Raw genomic sequence first — 23052 nt, 5'->3', positions numbered from 1 at the left:
TGTTGCAGATTTAACTAAATAATAGCAATTTTAAAGAGAAAAATTGACTATATAAACTCAGTTAATGTGTAAATATGCCCCCTAACATAGAAAACTTAAAGGCACTTCATGTTGTACAAGTATGAATGAGGAGAAATTACTAGTAAAATATGAAGCATAATATTAATTCACTAGTTTAAGCAACAGCAACATTTATAGATACATGTTTTAGGCTGTACATTTTTGACTACGTATGTATATTTCATGATTTCTCAATTACTTTAGAAAGCATGTCAAAATTTTCCACAATTTGGAGCTTGAACAAACTGGTTAACTTGTATAGATTTAGAAGATCTACTTTCAAGAGGCAAAAAGGTACAAATGAGAGTATTACCTATTATATTGCTTCATTGGAATTCTGCTATATATGCCAGTAATATTAGCAGTTTGCTCCTAGTTTAATTTAAAAAAAATTTTTAAATCAGATTTATTGTAGCTAATCCAAAGTGTCAATGTAAACTTAACCAATTTTGATTGAAGAATTTTGTCAATATGAAAAAAAGGTACTTATGGTAAGTTTGAGGTTCCACATCTTGAGAAATGTGAAAAAGTAGAGAAATTCTAGAGAGAAGCAAACATGATTCAAAAATCACGGGATTGTAGGATCATTTGAGAGAAATTAAAAGAATAGTCAATAGGGGTGCTTTTCTTACAGGAAGAGAAGGTTGAGAGATATCCTAGATATTTTCAAGAACTAAGGAGTATTATATACCATGTGATGATCAGGTGCTCTCCATTAAGAATACAAGAAGAAATAAATATAAATTAGATTAAGTAGAATTTAGATTAGCTCAAAGAAAGAACTTTGATACTCATAATGATTGCAACTTTTACTGGTTACTGATAAAGAGTGTGAGCTACTCATTTTGGCAATCTTTAACAATATAAAAGGTACATCTATCTTAAATAGTTTGGGTGCAATATTCTGGAAGGCTAAAGAATGACCTCTGGAAGTCCTTCCCATCCCTAATTTTGTATGACATTATAGGTTGTTTGTGATTTTGTCTAGTACTCATACATAATAAGTTCTCCCAATATAGCTGAACCAAAGGAAAGTCTGGCTTTCAGGACTTGTGAGTTTTCTTAGTGGTACTCCTGACTTCTTGTATGACTTTGTCATAAATAAATCACTTTTGACAGATATGTCACTCATGGTAGATGAATTACTGTGAAATTGCATTTTTCTGCCTAATAAAACAAGGTTAGCAATACTTGTTCTAATGAATAATGATCAAGAAACTTTGAAAATAATTACCACTTCTCTTTTCTACCCCAACCCCTCCAACCCCTGAGTGATAGTGAAGTAAGCCTTGGTATAGTGGCTTGAGGTTTTGTAACCAGAGGGACTCCAAGGTGCTAGAATAAAGTACTAGACAATAATATTTTCATGAGCCTATAAGTATCTTCAGATTTTGCTGTGATTTTTTTTTAAAGGCATGCCATTAGAATATTGTGTTACTTTACACTGAGGCACAGGATTTTAGATTGAAGTCATTGCGTGGGCTGAAGTCATTCAAGGTTGGGTTGGGCAGGTGTGTTGCTTTTCTAGAACTAGTTAGATCGAGTGCCAAATATGCACAGGATAAGGGTAGTGATATATAGTTTCTTGTGTAGGGCATTAGTGAGTGCTTGGGCTTAGTGCTAATTAGCTTTAGGAGGGAAAGTGTCAAGAAAAGCTTTAAAATTTGTCTTAAATAGGATGACATGGAAAACAAATACTATAAATGCAGTGTATGTATGCATATATGTATGTATAAGTGTGGTGAGGGGTGGGGAATGAATGTGATATATATTCATTTATAAACATGGAGCCATCCAAGAATATGTATTAGGTAAGACCTATTGAAGTTGATTAGAGAAAAGTGCTTCTTGCACACTATGTTTCAAATTGCCTCCTGCCCCATTCCTGACTATTCTTAATATCCTTTCCTAATTTAGTCTAATGGATCAAAATACCAAGAATATCTATCTATGGAACCAGTCATATAAGTAACTTAATCAGTCAATACCACAATTATATTATGCACTGTTCTGAATGCTTACATAATAAAACATATAAATCTAAAATTAATTCCTGCTAAAGTTATTTATTTATTTATTTGTTAATTTTTTCTGAGGCAATTGGGGTTAGGTGACTTGCCTAGAGTCACACAGCTACTGTCAAGTGTCTGAGTCCAGATTTGAACTCAGGTCCTCCTGACTCCAGTTTTTTGAGCAGTTTTTTTTTTTTCTGGCAGTCAAGCAGTCACAAGCAGTAGGTCTCAAAACAAATAAATCCCAAACTGAAGCATCCCAGATAATTCTTTTTTTCAGTTTTTTCTTTGATAGTTTGTCTTGTACATGCCTCACTAACCCCTTCTCCTCAAAGAGTTCTTTTTATCTTTCTTCCTATTTTTTTAATTCTATTTTTAAAGCTTTTATCTTTTGGAGAAAGGGCTATGATTGGAAGTTCATTTGAAATTAGTTTTTAGAACTTACTTATCCTTTGATAAACTGACCATTGAAAATATGAACAAGTATTACTCATAATTACCAATTTGCAATCATCACATTAATGGTAAATATTAATGACCACCAAATGATTAATGAATTAAAATAGATGCAACACCCCTGTTTTGACATCAGAAACAGATTGAGTCCTCTGGTAAATCTCTTTTTAGTCTTTCCATGATGTTTTCATCATAAAATATAAAGTTGGAGATGTTTTCATCTTCTATTATTCAGCTAGATTGTAAGTTTCTTAAGGGCAAGAAGATTTTACTTATACTCAAAAATTGTCTTGCTGTGTACTTTTCATTATCTACTATGAAATCAAAAGATACTTTTTAGTCATCCTTCATTCTCCAAATTGTTATATAATTTTTCATTTTAAAAACAAGTTTGACCCTCTTAAGCCTTTGTTGTTGTATATTTATTTATTTTCAAATATTTATTTATTTTTAGTTTTCAAGATTCACTTTTATAAGATTTTGAATTTTAAGTTTTCTCCCTCTCCTTCCTTTTCCTCCTCTCCAAGATGGTGCGATATAGGCCATACATGTACAATCCTATTAAACATATTTCAACATTAGTCATGTCATAGAGAAGAATTAGAACCAAAGGGAAAAACCATGAGAAAGAAAAAAACAAAAAAGAAAAAAAATGAAAAATACTCTGCTTCAATCTGCATTCAGACTCCATAGTTCTTTCTCTGGATGTGGATAGCATTTTGTATCATGAATCTTTTGGAATTGTCTTAGATCATTGTATTGCTGAGAAGAGCCGAGTCTGTCAAAGTTGATAATCTCACAACATGGCTGTTACTGTGTACAATGTTTTTCTGGTTCTGCTTACTTCACTCAGCATCAGTTCATGCAAGTCTTTCCAGGTTTTTCGAAAGTCTGCCTGCTCATCATTTCTTATGGAACAATAGTATTCCATTACATTTATGTACCACAACTTGTTCAGCCATTCCCCAATTGATGGGCATCCCCTCAATTTCCAATTCTTGGCTACCACAAAAAGAGCTGCTATAAATATTCTTGTACATGTGTGACCCTCTAAAGTCTTAAAGCAGTTATATTCAAATGAACTAGGAAATCATAATGCCCTGCAGCTCTGAGTTCTCAACATACTACGCCTTCTCATTTTGTGTCCTTTAAACTGTTTTTAATCATACCGATTTTTCTAATTTTTAATAAATAAAAGTTCTTTCTCTTCCCCTTTACTACCACTACCATTACCATCACTACCATCACCACCACTACCTACCACTACTACTATTATTACTATAATAATAGCTAACATTTATATAGCACTTATGTGCTGGGCACCATGTTAAATGCTTTACAATTATTACCTCATTTGATCCTCACAATAATCCTGTGAGGTAGGTAGTAGCTATTATCATCCATGTTTTACAGATAAGGAAACTGAGGCAAAGAGAGGTTAAGTGACTTGCCCTTTAAATCATCAAATTGTTCACATACAAATGAAGCATAACTCTACAGTTTTCACATTTTATACCACAGTTCATTTTCTTATTGCTCAAATACTATCTGCAAACTGTTTATATATATATTAACACTATTTATTAAACCAAAATTCTTTTTAAAATTTCTTTCAGACATAAAAATGTTCATCTATGAGAGAGGAAATATTTTATATTCTCTTCCCAATTAATATAATTTTTTCTTTATACAAAAGTAGTTTTCCTGCCTCTTTCAGTACTAATCTGATTCATATGGGTAAGGACAGTGACTTAGAAAGGTAATACCTTATATTAGCAAAACATATGATAAAGTAACTCATAGCATTATTATGAAAAAGATGGAGAAAAGTAGGTTAGAAGATAATACAGTTAGGTATATTCACAACTGATCACAAGACTAAGTTGAGTTAATAATTCAATGTCAGCTTGGCAGGAGGTCTTTAGGTCTCTAAGGATCCATACTTGACTGTATGCTTTTTGACATTTTTATCAGTTACTTAACTAAAGTTAAAATGGCATGCTCTTATTATAAATCAAGATATAACTTCATATTCTGTATTAAAAGCATAATTGTAACTTTCCTCAGTGATCATGGATTAATATTAATATTCATATATTTTTGGCTGTATTGGACAGATGCATCACTTAATGTTTTTACAATTAATGCCTCATTTGGTAAAACTCTGACATTGATTCTAACCCTGTCCTGTCTTTAGTAGGCATTGTAGTGTATGGGCTGAGTAGTGGATTTGTAGACAGAAGACCTCCATTCAAGTTCTACCATTGATTGCATTATTCTCTCTCTTACTGACTATGGCAAATAACTGACACAGCTTTTTATTACTTTCCACATCTACAAAGTGGCTATAAAAATGCTTGCATTACCTGCCCTACAGGGTTGTTGTGAGGAAAGAGCTTTGTAAACAATACACCTGCATATAAATGTAAGTTGTCATTCTTATTAACAGCTTCTGCCATTTCAACATTCTCTGTATTTTGCAGTTATTTTGAGTGGTATTTCTATTTTTATTACTGCCTCAGATTTTGTTATTATTGTTATTATTATTATGCAGAAATACGGATTATTGTTATTGTTATTATACAGAAATATTGTTGATTATTGGATTTTATTTTGTAACCTTCAGATTTGTTCAAGATATTGTCTCAGTGAGTTTCTTTGCTGATACCCTAGAATTTTGCTTTTCTTTTAAAGATGTAAGTCCAACATGTAGCTTTCAAAGTTGTCCTACTTGTCTGTGCTCCTTCTATTCCTTTCTCTGCATTTCTCCATGACCCTTTTCTTTCTTTCTTTTTGTACCCTATTCTTGTCCTCTCCCCACTCTTCTAAATATCTCCTTCATTGAAGAAAAAAGAAAAACAACGCCCTTTTAACAAATATGTGCAGTCAAGCAAAACAAATTCTTACATTGGCTGGGTCAGAAAATTTATGTCTTATTCCCTATCATGAGCCTGTTACATGCTTCATCATCAATTCTCCAGAATTGTTGTTAATCATTGCATTGATCTGAGCTCTTAAGGCTTTAAAATTATTTTTGTTTATAACATTGTTTTTTTATCGTATAAATTGTTTTTACTCGGTTTGCTCACTTCCTTCTATATTAGTTCATATAGTTCTTCCCAGGTTTCTCTGCAACCTCCCACTTCATCATTTCTTACAGTGCAATAATATTCCATGAAATTCATATACCATTTTAAAAAGCCATTCCTCAATAGGTGGTCACTTCCTTCCTTTTTTTTTTCAGCCCCTTACCACTAAACCCCATTCTATTTTTAAACACCTTTAAAAGCCAAGTCCCCATCATTACTATATTATAAGCCATAGTCCAGGCACCACATTTTCAACTAACAAGTCATCTCCCATGTCTGTCTTTATCTTTTGAAATCCTTCCCTTTAATTGGAAACAGTGATGAAAATATCACTTATCCTAATAAGGTCTTTAGTTTCTTGCTACAAACATCATAAATTTTAGCAATGCTTTCTAAATTTCTTCTGGCAGTATAATTTGTGTCCATGTCAATCAGCAGAAGTAGGTTCTAGTTACTCAGTTTTACAAGTCTTGGGAGAGTCTCCATTATATAATGGATCCGTGCCCTGAGAAGACAATATACTTCTTTGCTGTTATCAGGTTGACAAATAGTTGCCTCAATACCCCGTTAGCAGTGAGTCATCCATCAACTGCCACTACTCTGCTGTTTTCCCTTTGACCTTTAATGGATGATCTCTCATCTGACGGTACCTGTGTGTCCACATCATTTTTTTTTTTTTTGGAGGACAAACAGATGCTTTCTTCTCAAAGCATCCAGCTCCCTCCTCTTTGGGACCTAGTTCAAAATGTTCAGTGTTTTCTCTTCTTTCTTCTCTGTAGTGTAGTCTGCCATTCTTCAAGGTCCTGACAAGGATCAAGTTTCCCCTCTGCTTCTTCAGATCCTTTTGTTTTTGTTTTTACATTAAAATCCCTCTATCATTTTTTTAAAATGGAACACTTCATTTTCCCTACAACTCAGATTGCTACTACAGTGGAGAGAGGACAGTCAAACATTTAACAGACTAAGAGGAATGAGAGGTGGGAACAAAAATTTAATGTGATCTCCTTAGAAGTTGTAGGCTGCAGTGGATAGAGTACCGGCCCTGGAGTCAGGAGGACTTGAGTTCAAATCCAGCCTCAGACCAAACACCTGACACTTACTAGCTGTGTTACCCTGGGCAAGTCACTTAACCCCAATTGCCTTAAAAAAAAAGTTGTAGGCTGAAATTGGGCACAGGGCATTGAAGGCTATAAATTTCCTAAAATTAGCCGTGTCTCTGTAACACAAAAGTGAAGTGGGGATGACTGTGATGAAGTTTTGCTTATTTTAAGATATGACTCATATTTGAGATATTGTATTTTAGATATAACTCATATTGTTGTAGTATTTGAAAATGTACTAGCACTTTTCTCACCTGTGAGATAGGTAACGAAAGTATTATTATTCCTATTTTACACATGAGAAAATTGAATCATGGAGAGTGGTTATGTCACTTGTCCAAGGTCATACTGCTATAAGTGGCAGAACTAGGATACCAACCTAGTTCCATTTAGTTGTATCCATGACAGTTAAACTGGTTAAATCATACTGACTACAAATGCTTTTTTTTGCCTATCCTTTGAAATCTTACCTATACAAAATAATGCTAATAGCACTCATACAGAGATTTAAAGTTTGCAAAAAACATCTGACAAATATTATTTCATTTGATTCTCATAATAATTCTAAAAGGAGAGGGCTATTATTGTCTCATTTTTACAGATGAAGAAACTGAGTCAGATGGAGGTTAAGTGATTTGCCCAGCATCATATAGCTGGTAACTGCCTGAATCCAGATTAGAACTCAGATCTTTTTAATTCCAGGTCCAGCAATCTATGTATGGTGCTGCTTAGCTTACTTATCACTTTGGGTCTGAATTTTCTAATTTTATTAGTTAAGACAGTTATCCTCAGAAAACAGCCTGCCTCTGTGGGACAAAGACAACTTATACCCATTCCTTTTTGCTAAGACGAGAGAAAAAAAATGATGTGTTAGTGGAATGATTGGTGCTACTTTTTTCCCTTTTTTAAAATTAATTTATTTTGAATTATCAACAATCATTTCCATAAGCTTTTGAGTTTTAAATTTTTCTCCCCCTCTCTCACCACCTCCCTCTCCTGATTGGGGCCACTTTTGATGAGACAACAGTGAAGTATAGTGCCTGTTTTTCATAAGTTGGCATATATAAATTGCTCATGTCAGAAACAAGGGCAGTTGTTCTCATTTCATAGACAGTAATATAAAGGAGACAAGACCATCCCTTTCAGAGACCCAGTATTGATCCATGGGCCACATGCTGGAAACTATTATCTACCAGCTGGAGTTCTTAACCTTTTTTTTTTTTCAGTCACAAGCCTCTTTGGAAGTTTGGCAGATAGCCAACAAAAGGATTCATAGTAGGTCTGATTTAACCAGTTTAAATGTCATGGATCCAAGTAAATGGAACTAGGTTGGTGTCCTGGTTCTGCCACTTACAGCAGTATGACCTTGGGCAAGTCACTTAACCTGTCTCCAGGATTCAATTTTCTTATATATAAAATAGAGATAATAATGTTTTTAAATGCACAAAATAAAATTCATAGTATTACAAAGAAAATGATTTATATTGAAATACAGTAATCAAAATATCCAAAACAAACAAAAAACCAAATAAAAACAAAAAAAAAGTTTACAGTATAGGTAAAGAATCTCTTTCCTGCAGGGATGACTGCCAGACTTCCACTCTACCTTGTACTGTAGCTACAGCTATAAATCTCTTGAGAAATGAATGTGTGTATATATATATGCATGCATGCATGTGTAATAGTCATACATTTCTTCTTCAGGTGGTTAGTAAAGAACATACATTTTCCAGATATCACCAATAACATTAAACACCTGGTTCCAGGGTATATTGATGTACCCGATGTTAGGTTTCTTCAGATGTGCCAACTAACATGTCAGGGGACATTCTTTGGGAGCTGTCTGAGTTTATCTTGGCTGGGACAGTGGCATTTTATTACTGGGGAATTTTAATATCTGATATTAAGATGTATGCTGACTTTTCTATCTGGATTAAAATATTCTTTATCTATAGGTAGTGTCTAAAGCACAAGGAAAGAAGAGACCTGATATTGATTTTGCTACCAAAATTGCTGGGTAAACACAAATAACATCTCTTCTTTATCCTTTATGAGCCATAATATGTGAGTTACAAGAATATCTATTGTTGTGGCATAGGGCTTCCTAGTATTTTGCATTGTGGACCCCTTTGGCAGCCTGACAAATTCTATGAACTTCTTTTCAGAATAATATTTTTAAATAATAAAATAAAATACATGGGATTACAAAGGAAACAAATTATCTTAAAAAATCCCAAATATCAAAATATTTGAAAAAATCACAGACCCTAGTTTAGGAACCCCTTTTATAGTGAGTCTCTTTTCTTCTCCTTAGCCAACACCACAGTTAAGATCAACTTAAAAATCTTTGAAAAAATATGATATGTCAGCTGCCACATTTGAAACAATAAAATGAAACACTGAATCCCTCTGTGTAAGTCCACACATTAGTGTTGGTATTCATACTGAGTTGTGGCTAAGAATATGTATCATGACTTCTAATCATCTACTGATGAGTCTCTTGACTTTGTCTTTGCTAGTCTTTGGACAATAGACATAGACCCATCACTGGGCCCAAAATTAAAGCCTTTGTATCTAGCTAAGACCCTCTGCCATAGCCTTTGAGAACCTAGAATCAAGTCCACCATGATCCATCCATAATAATTCCTTGTTTCTGCCTCTGACACCAAGGGCACACTCTGAGAAGGCATGAGTACCCCCTCTAAAATCATCCGTAAGAGGCTATGCGTGTACTTTCTCAAATTCCAGCTTCCTTGAATTATATTTACTGCATAGATTTACCATTCATGTCTGTAACTAGTGATCCATCTTGAGTATAAGGAAAGAGAGAAAAAATCAGTAAATATGATCTGGTCAGAAGTTTTAAACTCTTATAATACCCACTTCCCTTCGGGGCTAATGGGATATTTCTGAAATTCAGACTAGCCATCCTGAAAGCTTCCTCTTTAAAATGGCATGTTCATGTGTCTACCTGAGGGCAAAGGGCATGTACTGAGTTTGCCATGCGAGTGTACCCTTTACATTATCCCACTGTAATTATGTCAGTAGATGAGGCTTTCTACAAAAATAATTTTATTTGCAATTCTTTAAAAGATGTATGATTTCATTGGTCTGGATACTCTTTCCATTGAACACAGATCTAAACCTGTCCATACATTAGCAGGGTTGTGCAGGCCATTTTTTATGTGTGTGGCCAAAAATATTTCATAAACTGGTTACCAATGATGTGGTCAAGAGCCTTTCCAGGGTTAGCTTGACTGATCCTTGGATTGTAGACATAAAGACATGCTTTTGGGTCCCTATTAGCAGCTCCTCCAGTTTGGTAGGTACTGTTGGTATAGACTTTGAGAAAACAGTCACTTTCATGCTCAGCTAAAGCACCACTTGCTACATCCTTTCCTTCCATCTTTCCTTATCCCCCCAGCTCCTCATGCCTTGCACTAAAAAGTGGGGTACAATGGTAAGAACACTGCATTTAAAATCAAAGGACATGAGTTTGAATAGGTTCTTCCACTTATTCCCTGTGTGACCTTGGAGTAGTCACTTAAACTCTCTGAGCTGCCATTTCCTCATCTGTAAAATGGGGGTGTTGGATTAGGTGGCTTTTGAGATCGCTTCTAAATCTGAGATCCCTCTTATATGTACTTATATGTGTACATGTGTCTCTTTATAGAACGTTCTTAATAGAATGTAAACTTCTTGAAGGTAGAAAGTTTTTAATTTTTTTTGTCTGTATCCTCCGTGTCTGGCACATAACGGGCACTTAACAAAGGCTTGTTAATTAATAAGGAGGCTACAGAGTAAGTTTTTAATGTGGGTAATTTTAAATTTCTTAAAAATCCCTTTTTCTCATTTTAACCCATTTGCCCCCTAGTGAATTTATGCCAAATTCTTCACTTGCCTAAAGTGCCTTTTGGGGACCTCATCATGTTCCTCAAAGATGTATGTAAATTAGGGTATAAGAGCCCCTTATACCCTGCTCTGGGTATAAAGTCTGGCTCTGCTCTAATTTGAACGGGGAAGGCCCCAGTAGTGTTAATCCTCCTGATACAGAATCTCTCACTCCCATGGCAAGAGAAAGGTTTCCCCTGTTTTGCCTGTAAAGATCTCTGTTTCTCTTTTTAGGGCTTGGTTTCTTTCCTAGAGTCCTCCTTCTCTCTTGGGTTCATCTTTTTTTAACTGGTCAGGGTTTCAGTTTCTGCTTATCTTAAAGGGGCACACCTACATGCTTTAAAATTTTTTATTGATACCTTTGGTTTTATACCACAATAATTTCCTGATTTATCCCTCCCTTCCTTCTATTGACCCATCCCTTGCAACAAATAAGAACAATAAAGTAGAACTGACTTTGGCATACCTACATTCTTTCCAAAGATATTAATGCTATCAATGATTCTTCCTACTTCGATCCCTGACCCCCTCAGTGAGAATGCTGCATGTGCAAGGAAGGGATTGAACTTTGTGTGTCTGAAAGGTAATTTAAAGTCTCCTTGGGAAATGAAGAAGAGCAATGTATTTTCAAACTCAATGAACCACACTTTGTTAATAAAGCAATTCAACTCCCTGAATAGTTTTGCATGAAATAGAAAAAAAATAGTGTACAAGATATAACTTGACTAAGAGATAATAATGAGGACTGGCCCATGGGCCATGACAGTCCAAGAACTGAAAATGGAAACAGACACAGCTCTTACTCTACTGGTGCTAGCAGGTGCCCATCTCCTCAGCACCTTCAGTGCTGTTGAGAAGGAAATGGCTGCATTCCTGTAATTTCACATTGCTAGGCACCACATACCATGCAGTCTGCCCTCTCCAGTGGAGCCATTTAGCTTTCAGCAGAAACCTAGGGGAAACTACCATTCTGGAACCTTTTTTTCATCTGAGGAGGAGCGGTCCAGAAGAATTCTGAGTGACTGGCAGTGAGCTGTAAAATGAATTGCAAACAACTAATGATTTATGTCTCCCCTATAAATGTTCAAGTCATGAGCTTCATGCTATTATTATATGCTTAGTGGGGCTAATCATTCTTTCATTCTTACATTGGAAGCCTACTGAATCAGGTGCACTAAGGCTTTTCTTTGATATCTGAGACCCTTTATTTACAGAATTTTTAGGATATACTATACTTCCAGGACTCAATTACCTTACCCTGGAACATTACATTCTCCTATTCCCTTCTTCCTATTAATCTCCCTTCTAGTTCCTTCCTCTTTCCTATTTCCTCCATCCTTTGGAGTGCCATATAATGTGGTTCAGGAACACTAGATGTTCATAGGTGGTTCCAGAATGCAGTGGTGTATTGGCTGAGTTTTAATGGAGTGGGTGTTCCAGGTTCAGTCTCAAATGGAATATGCAATTTGTCAGATATTAGGAAGGTTTAGTCATCTAAGCATTAGCTTTAGCCTATTTCGTCTTTTTTTTTTTTTTTTTTTTTGGCTAGGCAATGGGGTTAAGTGACTTGCCCAGGGTCACACATCTAGTAAGTGTTATGTGTCTGAGGCCAGATTTGAACTGAGGTCCTCCTGAATCCAGGGCCGGTGCTCAATCCAATGTGCCACCTAGCTTCCCCCAGCTTTAGCCTATTTCATTGCCTGTTTGGGAGGGTTTGCAAGGAGTAGCCTTGGTGACAATGATTTTTGTCTTAAGTTCCATTCTGAAAGCAATTGATTTTGCTTCCATCTCCCAAATGCGGAGCAATGGAATGATGACTGAACCTCAAGTCAGACAAACCTGTATGAAGCAAAGTGGCTCAGTGAGAAAAATGCTGAAGGTGGAGTCATCAGACTTGAGTTTTAAACTTGGCTTTGCCACTTACTACCTGTGTGACCTTAGACATCCTGAATGGGCTTCAGTTTCCTAACTGTAAAATGAGAGGGTTGGATTCTAAGGTCCTTTCTAGATCTAAATCTATGATCTTATAAGATTCTTAAATCAATTGACAAGTGAATGTATTTGGCATGGTGCAAGTCACTGTGTGGGTTTTGGAATAGCACAGAAATTATTTAGACCCAACAGAGGAGAGTATATAATTTTAAAAAGTCTTCTTGATAAATGTAGCAGCCATTTCCTTGCCTCTCCTTGTACTAAAAACAGTTAAGCAAAACGGAACTACTGAGTCTGATATCATATGTAATATACCACTCTAGTAGTCTTCCGCCTCTCTTCAAAATAATAGAATTTGAGAATCCAACACATACATAAATAGAAACACAAGTATAACATAGCTGACAATTGGTTATCCAGTCCCTGCTTGAAAATCTCCAAGGAGGGGGCCCTTTCCACCCTTGGACAGCTCTTATTGTTAGGAAGCATTTCCTGAAAACAAGCCCAAATTTGTCTCTTTGCAACATCTGCCCATTGCTCCTGTTTCTGCCCTCTGGGGCTAAATGGAACAAGTCTAGTCCCTTCTTCACATACTTGAAGATAGTGATCATGTCCCCCTTGAGTCTTCTCTTCTCCAGGATAAACATGCCTGTTCCTTTAATTAGTTCTCAAATGACATGAACTCAAGAACATTCACCATCTTGGCTACCCACCCGATCAAGGTCCTTCTTAAACCACTGTGCCCCAAACTGAGCATAGTGCTCCAGAAAGGGTCTAATGAGGGCAAAGCATGATGGGACCATCACTTCCATATTCCTGAAAGCCATGCCCCTCTCGAGGTAGTCCAAGATCACATTAATTTTTTGGATGCTACATCACAGAGTTGGCTCATGTTCAGCTTGAAGTCCACTAAGACCTTCAATTCTCAGAACAACTCTGATCTATCCATGTTCCTCCATCTTATACTTTTGAAGATGGTTTTTTTGTACCCAAGTGCAAGACTTTGTATTTATCTTTATTGAATTTCAGTTTGTTAGATTTATCCCAATATTCATGTCATCTCTCACTTACCCAGTCTAGTTTATGACCCTACCATGTAACTGAAGCTGCTTTCTACAAGGTACCTGCCACATAGTAGGTGCTTTAAAAAATATTAATTGATAGACTCTCTTAACCTTTAAAACCAACAAACTCTTATAAAGGCTCATTCTATTTTAGTTCTCCAAAGCTTTGGTCACTGTTAATCACTTTGCCCCTCACCCCTTGACCTGCTATTTTCCTCTACCTTGGTGTAAAGGACACTACTCTTGCTTGGTTCTTTTTCTACTTGTATCGTGATTTGTCCTCAATATCCTTTGCTGAGTTATCCTTTATCATTTCCCCTGAAGTTACCGCTCCTTCAATTTCCATATTTTGTTGAAGGCACTACCATTCTTTCAGGCATCCCAGTTCACAGCCTCAGGGTCTTCCTTAATTCTTCCCTCTCCCTCCTCCTTATATCTAATATGTTGACAAGTTTTGTCAATTCTATCTCCGCCCCAAATCTCACAGTTGACACCTAACATCTATTCACTTGGGTAGTTTAGGCCCTTATCACTATTCATCTGGACTGTCACTATGTCCTTCTACTTGGTTTTTCTGATTTCTGACTCTCCCTTCTCCAATCCATCCTCCATGTAACTACCACAACAATATTCCTAAAACATGGTCTACTACACAAATATATTCATTGGCTCCTATTGCCTATAGATTAAAATACAAAATCCTTAGTCTGGTATTTAAAGCCCTCCACAATCTGACTCCTACCTGTCTTTCCAGTCTTATTTCATACTACTCCCTGTCAGATATTCCATTTCAGCCAAATTTGTCTATTAACTATATACCCTGAAGTCAACCTTGGATCACATATTTAGAGCTGAAAGGGACCTAAGAGGCCATCTAGTTCAACCTCCTCATTTCATACATTTACACAGAATGTGAACCCACACACGCACTCTGATTCAAAAAACCAGTGGGTTTTTTTTTGTTGTTGTTGTTGCTGTTGTTGGTTTTTTAAGGAAATTGGGGCTCTGTCTTGCCCAGGCTGAAGTGTAGTAGCCACTTATGGGCCTGATTCTCCTGCTGATCAGCATGGTTCTCTGATCCCCTCTGTTTTCCACATGTACTGGTTTCACCTCTGTTAGCATGGAGGCCTATTGCTCCCAGGGGCTCACCACATTGTGGCTCTTAGTGAGGACACCTGATTGGCTTTAGTATTACTTCAGCTCAGAACTCCCCAGTACAAGAGATCTACCAGCTTCAGCCTGCTATCCCCTAGTAGCAGGTCCCAGCCCAGTGATCTTTCTGCTGGACCAGCAGTCCATTTCCCACTTGCATGCCTTTACATGCTTGGGCTATCCTCCAGTCCTGGAATATAGTTCCTCCTCACCTGTGTCTCTTAGAATACCTTGCTTCCTTCATGGTTCAGGTTAGGTGCCAGGTGGTAATATTAGAGAGAATTTTGCACACAGTAGGCATCTAACAAATGTTGGTTGATTTAAATTGAGGTACAAATTAATGAGTTCTCCAAAGGAAAGAATTTTAAGAGCAAAGAACAGAGGGCCAAGGACTAAATGAGATGTTTATACTTTAGGGGTTGGAGAAGAAAAGGAGCCAGTATAAATCATGGGTTTTCTTAGTCTGCCAAAGATTTTAGGACACTTTTTTTAAGGGCTTGCGTATTTCTGAAGCCTAAAATTCTGAGTAGTTTGCGTTATCACCAGTAGACACCCCATAAATGTTCAATTTACATAAAGTGGCAGTTTACATAGTTTAATTAGGCCTAATTGCCCTGATTAAGAACACATTTTGACTCACTGTAAAGCAGAATTACATCATGCTTTCTTTCTACAACAGGGCCATTGTCAAAAGAAGGTGAACTGATTCCTTAACAAGGGGCTTACTCCTTCACTTAGTTTCTGGGGGCTTATGTTGGCTGAAGATTGCCTATTGTATTATCTCTCCGGTCTTTTGCTGATGAGAAAACTAAGGCAGCATGCTTCAGTTAAATTGATTTTTCTTTTTTTTTTCGGTAAAGCAAAGGCTGTCCAGGAATTCAGAAGGGGAACAAGAATTAGCTGAGACTAAACACAAAAAAGAGCAACTGTGCCTTTGATTTTTAGCGGGACCTCAGTTATCATTGAGTCACACCTTCCAACTTCAGCACCAGAAACAAGTTTCTACTCCTGCCTTGGAAGAGCAGGAGAGGTGCAGCTGTGGGAGAATGAGCTGGATGATATTTTGCCCCAAGCATCTTGTACTCAATTGTCAACTAACTTTTGATTGCAGAATCTTTCTGGCTGGTAATAATGATGTAAGAGGCAGAAAAACACAATTTGGTTTTCAGATCTCGGGTTGGGTTTGCAGTGTTGGCAGTTGGGAAAGTCGTGTTTTAACTTGCAAAACTGAACTAATTTGAACTAAAAGTCACAGAGATGATAAATGTCATTTACAGATTTTTTTTTCCCTTGAGTAAAGGCTCACGTCAAACTTTTGTGACAGAATGAAATTTTACATACATGCAAACTTGAATCAGGAAAAAATCGATGTTTAACATTTGAAAATTAAAAATTTAAATGAAATACATATGAAAGAGGGTATTCTCCATAATCCCCATTTCTTTTTCTGCTTTAGCTAGATATTTTACTTAGTGAAAATCATATAGCCTAGAATCTTTGCTTACTCCAGTGTAGGGAGGCAAATTGGTGTTAGTGGATAGACATTGGAATTGGAGTCAGAAAGACCTGGGTTTAAATCCCACCTTAGATATTTTCTAGTCGTGGGACCCTGGGCAAATCAATTAACCTCACACAGCCCCAATTTCCTTATCTGTAAAATGGGGATAATAGCAGCACCTATCTCACAGGGCTGTTGTGCAGATCAAATATGATAATATGTGCAAACTGTTTTACAAATCTTAAAGTACTATATGAATGTTATTGTTATGACGATGTTGATGATGATAAAGATGATAAAGTGAGTAGTCTGTCTGACCTCATTCTTCCAGACCTAGGTCTGCCACATCTCTTGCTCTAGGTTCTAAAGGCTGTGCTAGATTCATTTTTAACAGCCCCTTGTTAAACTTTCTTTCTGAACCTTTACATCCTGGAAATTGGCAAACACTGTACATCAAGGCTTGGTTTATTGTTTTGTAAATTGTTAAATTTAAGAAAGTGATGGAGAAATGATAATAATGAATGTTAAATTTTAAAGTGTGCATTCCCCCCCCCCCCCCCCAGAGCTGGTTGTTACAACTACTCCTTTTACTAGGGATACTTCTGAGAAGTTGGAGTATTTCTATTTTTACGCTATTAGCTTGATCCTACATTCCAGGTGTGTTTTATTTTTCCATCTTTGCCCACTAGAGACTAGCAACCTCAATTCCATTTAGCTACTTAATATCAATAAGCATTTACAAAGGGAAATTTCCTTCAAACAAAAGTACAACAAAACGAAAGTATAGATGTTTCTCCTGAACACCTGAGGGGCAAACTCTCCCCTATACTACCTTGGTCTCTGGGGAAAGTCAGACTTAGCACAGTTTCTACCCAACACTGGTCCCACCAAATTCACATCTCAGTTATAGCTGGGCTGGGTCTGATGATCCTCAGAGCATTAATGCTGGGCTGGATGCAAGACCCAACATGGACTACTCTCAGAAACCTGGACTGACTCTTGGGCCTTGGGTGGCTCCTTCTCCTGACCTTTCAAAACTTGTAAAGTCTATTTTCAACTTCCTTCTTCTAAAATGAAAGAGCCAAAATCTAGGCAAAGAACTGGGGGTGGGGGTGGTCTGTATCCAGGGGTCCTACATGTCAGCCTCATGGGGAGAAGGCCCAAGGTCTCTCCCCTTACAGTACTGTCTCTCACCAGAAGCTGGAACAAACCAAAAACCAAGAGAAGTCCTAACTAAAAGAAGATACTAAGGTCTTTTGCATCTTTGCTTCCCTACCACAGTTCTGGTTCTGTAGTCACAACTAATCAAGAAGTTCCTATTCAATATATAGTTATATATTGAAAATACATATTGAGCAGACAAGAACTAGTTTATGTATATTCCAAAGTCTCTCCAAGTCACTTCCATTACAGGAAGCAAGGTCCCCAGACTTTTCCATATGTAGACTTGTATCAAATGCACATTGTGTATACTCGTAAAGAGTGGGCTCAGTGGCCAGTCCTCTGTTTCAAATGTGAAGGTCTAGAGCAGTGATATCAAACTCAAATAGAACAGGGATCCCTGTTGATCACACTTTGACTTGAAAAACAACAAATTAACATTATCTACGTGGTGTTATATTTTATTTTGTTAAATATTTCCAGTTACATTTTAATCTGTTTCAAGTAGTACTTGGGTGTGCTATAGGCTTCAGGCAGCCTGAAGGCTGCACCTTTGACACCTCTAATCTAGAGGATTCTAAAAGCAAAATGGATATCTGTTTTTCTTGGATGGTTTAAGTATAACCTTACCTAGAGTCTAAGAAGTGAACTATGTAGATTCCATGAATCAATTTGGTCAAAACAACATTCTTTTTACTGCACCTAAAAGATCACATACTAAGAGGGAACTTACTGAGGATGCCAGGAAGATAGAAAAAGACTTCCATCCAACCAAAAACTGTGCTATGAGTTATTTAGTGGCCACATGTGCTCCCTAACCTTGATACCATTTCCCCCTGGATTCTACTCGTGGGAGAGCAAATCCCAAACTTTTAGGGGGAATATTTTATACCAATTGTTCTTACTATACCACCTTAGTAAATATCCCCAAATACCAATTGTTCTTATTATACCACCTTAGTAAATATCCCCAAATAACAGTTAACTCTGTGTGGCTAATTTATATCAATTAGGTAATCAATGGGAACTAGAGAATCAGTGGGGGCTCATGAACAACAGTATTAGAGATTCCCCTCCCCCAAACCCCCAAGCTATTCAACAATCTAGAGGTAATAACCTAATTTAGGAGAAATAGTCAGCTGCCCTCTTGGGGACTAATCTGGAGGGCTGATATATGTGCATTGTATCTCCCATACTAGAATGTAAGCTCCTTGAGGACAGGGACTGTTTCATTTTTGTCTTTGTATTCCCAGCATCTGCATAGTTCATGGCACATACTAAGCACTTAATAAAATTTATTAATTTGTTGATTAATTGACTAACCAAGATCTTTTAAACTTCAACCTAGAGTAGTAGCGATTAATGTAGGAATTTCAACCACCCTAACAGGTTAGTGAGAGGATAATATTGTTGGATGTCTATCAGATCTCACCATGTTCATGTTGGCTATCTATTTAATATGTTGTAAGGCTGGCCTTTATTGATCCATTCTCATAATATTCAGAAGGCGCTAAGGGATAGGGCAGCAGATTATGTAGGGAACGAGTATCAAATATTAAGACACAGTAGTGCTTTTGTATTCCTAAGACCTTTGCCAGTTATGAACTTGTACTACTTTTTTTTTTTTTAAGAAGAAGAATCAAGAGAAGGATTAGGATTAGTGATACCCCTGCTTGGCTTCTCCCCCTTCATTTTTACTGTTAGGACCTATTATCACTACTGAGAGTATAAACAAACTTTGTGTGGTTTAGAAATGTGCCTAAAAAGCATAGGTAGATTAATTCAGGCTTTTGTCATAGGATCCTACAATTAAGAGACAAAAAGACCTTTCAGGCTTATTCAGTCCAGTGAAAATTTATCCTCTTCAGAACTTTCCCAAATACTTTGTCAGACTCCAGCTTGACGACTGTTTATGGTCAACTTGACCTCATTTTGAGGAACTGTATTTAAAAAACTATGGTGGTATCAGATATCTTTTGGAAAACACTGTCATATATCATAGCAATATAAACCATCATAATGGCATCTGGGAAGAGTTAAATAGTTGTCACAATTTCGTTACTATTCAGTTTCAAAAATAATACTATAGTTACCTTAGTTCACTTATACGGTACATTTTTTTCATCCTAAGAAACACATATGTGCGAGATAACTTCATTGGTTAGAATCATAAGAAGGACAACAATTCTTATGAAAATATATGCATTACAAAATTACTCTCAGTAATATTAAACCTCAAAGGTTAGCAACCCATCTTGGGATTAAGAACTTATCATCTGTTTGTTTAAGTCTATTTAAACTTTTTTCTAGAATCTATTTACATGTTTTCTTTCATCTGTACAATCTTCAGGGTATATTATGGATACTGGTGGAAAAAAAATAGGTTCATTCTTACCCTATCCATATCTTTGGTGATTTTCATTCATTCATTAAATACCTAGGAATATTGTATCCCTAGGAATTATAAGGCATTGTGTAATAGGATACAAAAATGAATAAGATGCAATCCTTGCCTCAAGGAGCTTACAGTCTGATAGAACTAAGACAAATATAATTCGATTCAATTTGACACATTTATTATGTGTCTACTAAGTTCCAGACATTGTGGTAGCCACTTGAAATACAAAGGCAAAAATGAGATAGTTGTTTCTCAACGTGCTTATACTATTAATGCAGTGGGAGAACTGGTTCGGAGTCGGTAAGAATACTAAGGCCAGAGTCCTTCCAAGAAGGGCTTTATTGTTGTAAAACAAACGGAACCAAGCACAGGATACTGGTTGGTTGGGTGGAAGGGGAATGGGGACTTACTTATATCAGAGCTGAAGGGGTAATAACTTGTGGAAATTTGCTATGGCATAATCTTTGTGCTATGCAAGCAAAAAAAAGACTTGCACCTGCGCTGTACTGGGTCTTCCAGGTGGCTATCTTGAAATAGCCATACTTTCACTCTCGAGAGTCCCTTCATTACCATATGCATAAGATGTAAATGAAGACTTTGACATCACATAAGTTACTATCAGGCATTGAGGAGTCCTATTGCGCTTGTGTGGTCTTGGGAAAGTCCTTTGACCACGAGGTTGCTGGTGATAGGGTGGGCTATGGAGTGGTGAGGTTGCCTATTCAGCATATGGGGGAAGTAGTTGTCTGCTCAGCAGAGGGCTAAGAATACAAGGGAAAGCATTGCCTAATTAGGACATAGGGAAAGGATGGGGTCTCACTGCTCTGGAAGAAAAATAGGACTTTGCTGTTCCTACTCCATTATAAAACAGAATATGATAGGTGCAAAGGAAATAAAGAAAATGCTGGGGTAATTCAGAGGAACGAATCATTTTGGAGTTGAAAAGGCAGCGTTGGCATTAGGCATTTAAGAATGTGTACAATTTCAACCAGAAGATATGGAAACAGATAGATGGGTATTTACAAGGTAGACAGATAGGTAGATAGATAGGTAGATGATAGTTAGATAGGTGGATAGTTAGACGAAGCTTTTATTAAGCCCTTACTATGTACCAGGCATCATGCTAAGTGCTTGAATACAAATACAAGCAAAAACAAAGCTAGACCCTGCTCTCAAAGAAGTCAGTTGGGCCAGGTTAGAAGTGAGCAGGCCAGGTGTGGGAACTTCCTCAAATGGAGTTTTTGGGGAGAATCTCAACAGCTGGAGGTGAAAAAGGTTGGAGGCATCTCTAGCATGAGAAGGTGGCTGGGATAGAAGTTGAAAAGTCCAGAAAGTCAGGAGCTGAACTGGGTTAGAAGTGCAAGAGGTGGGGGGAGGAGACGAATGTATTAAAAGAACAATCAATGCTGTGAGCAAAAGTACTGAGGCAAGGAAAGTATAGTGTGTATTGAGGAATGGTGAGTAATCTAATTTGGCTGGAGCTTAAGATACCTGAAAGGTTTTAGTAGTGTGAGATAAAGCTGAAAATGCATGTTAGAGGATTTTGAATGCTAGTCCAAGAAGATGTGGACTTTATTTAGTAGACAAGGAGAACCATTAAAGGTTTTCAAACAGAGAAGTGATGTAATCAAATTATGAATTATGAAAATTTAAATTTTTAAAAAATTCTGAATTTAACAAGCACTGAAAAAAAGAACATTTTCTTATACAGAATAGAACAGAAAAAGAGGATTATATGTGAAAATGCAAATCTCTATTATGAACAGCTTGGGTTTTACAAAAGTATGTAATAAATTTAATATGTTAGTTTAAAGATGTCCTGCTTCTCTGGTCAATTAGAAAGATTAACCTGCCAGCAATGTAACTCCCTGTTGCCTCTTGGATAAAGTACAGTCTTTGGCATTTAAAGCCCTTCACAGTCTGGCTCCAGTCTACCTTTGTGGAATTATTTCACATTATTTCCTATTTCCTATTCTGCGTTCCAGTCAAAGTGGTCACTTTTCTTGTTGCCCTGCTTCCATCTCACCTCACATCCTCCACGCCTTCCGATAGATTCTCCCCCTTGTCTACAATGTACTGCATCTTTTCTTCCTCCTCTTAGAATTTCTAATTTCCTTTAAGGCTCAGCTCAAGGGCTGCCTTGTACCAGAGGCCTTTCTTTAATCTCCCACCAGTTGTTTGTCCCCCGCAAGACCTTGACAAAAAAAGTTTGTATTTACTTTGGAGATACTTGTATTTATGTATCTGTGTACATGTTATCCGCTCACCTCTGACCCAGTAGAATCTAAACTTCTTATGGGCCAGAACTGTTTTATGTTTGGCTTTGTATTTCCAGACCTAGGAGTGTGCCTTTCACATAGTAGATTTTTTTTTAAATTTTTAAAATTTTTTTATTAATTTATTTTAATTTATCAACAATCACTTCCATAAGCTTTTGAGTTTTAAATTTTTCTCCCCCTCCCTCCCTACCTCCCTCTCCAAGATGGTGTACAATCTAATATAGACTATACACATACATTCCTATTAAATATATTTTCACATTAGTCGTGTTGTAAGTAAGAATTAGAACTAATAGGAGGAACCACCAGAAAGAGGAAACAAAGCATTAACAGAAGAAAAAAATTTCAAATAGTATGCTTTGATCTGCATTCAAACTCCATAGTTCTTTCTTTGGATGTGGATAGCATTTTCCATCGTGAGGCTTTTGGAGATGTCTTAGATCCTTGTATTGCTGAGAGGGGTTAAGTCTATCAAAATCAGTCGTCACTCAATGTGGCTGTTACTGTGTACAACATTCTCCTGGTTCTGCTCACTTCACTCAGCGTCAAACCATACAAGTCTTTCCATGTATATCTGAAGTTTGCCTGTTCATCATTTCTTATAGCACAGTAGTATTCAATTACATTTATATATCACATTCACAATTATGATTACTATCTGTGTCTTTCTCTCCATCCTAAACCCCTCTTCCCCATTAATGCTTTTCTTTCTCCTTTCTCCTTTTTCCTCCTCACTAATGTTTTGCTTTTGACTACCACCTCCCTCAGTCCCACCTCCCTTTTATTAACCCCCTCCCTTTAGTAGATGTTTTCAAATGAATGGGTGTGTAGTTCCTTAGAGGAAGGAACTTTTTCAGTTCTATTTTTGTATGCCCAGTGCCTAACACATAGTAGATATTTTATAAATACTTGCTGATTGATGAATAAATTGGATTGGAAGTAAGAGAGGACAGTTAGGAA

This window comes from Vombatus ursinus, unplaced genomic scaffold (genome assembly GCF_900497805.2).
Source record: "Vombatus ursinus unplaced genomic scaffold, bare-nosed wombat genome assembly UNPS02014830.1, whole genome shotgun sequence".
Classification (NCBI taxonomy): Eukaryota; Metazoa; Chordata; class Mammalia; order Diprotodontia; family Vombatidae; genus Vombatus; species Vombatus ursinus.
The sequence above is the reverse complement of the archived record's forward strand: the minus strand, read 5'-3'. Positions refer to the sequence as shown.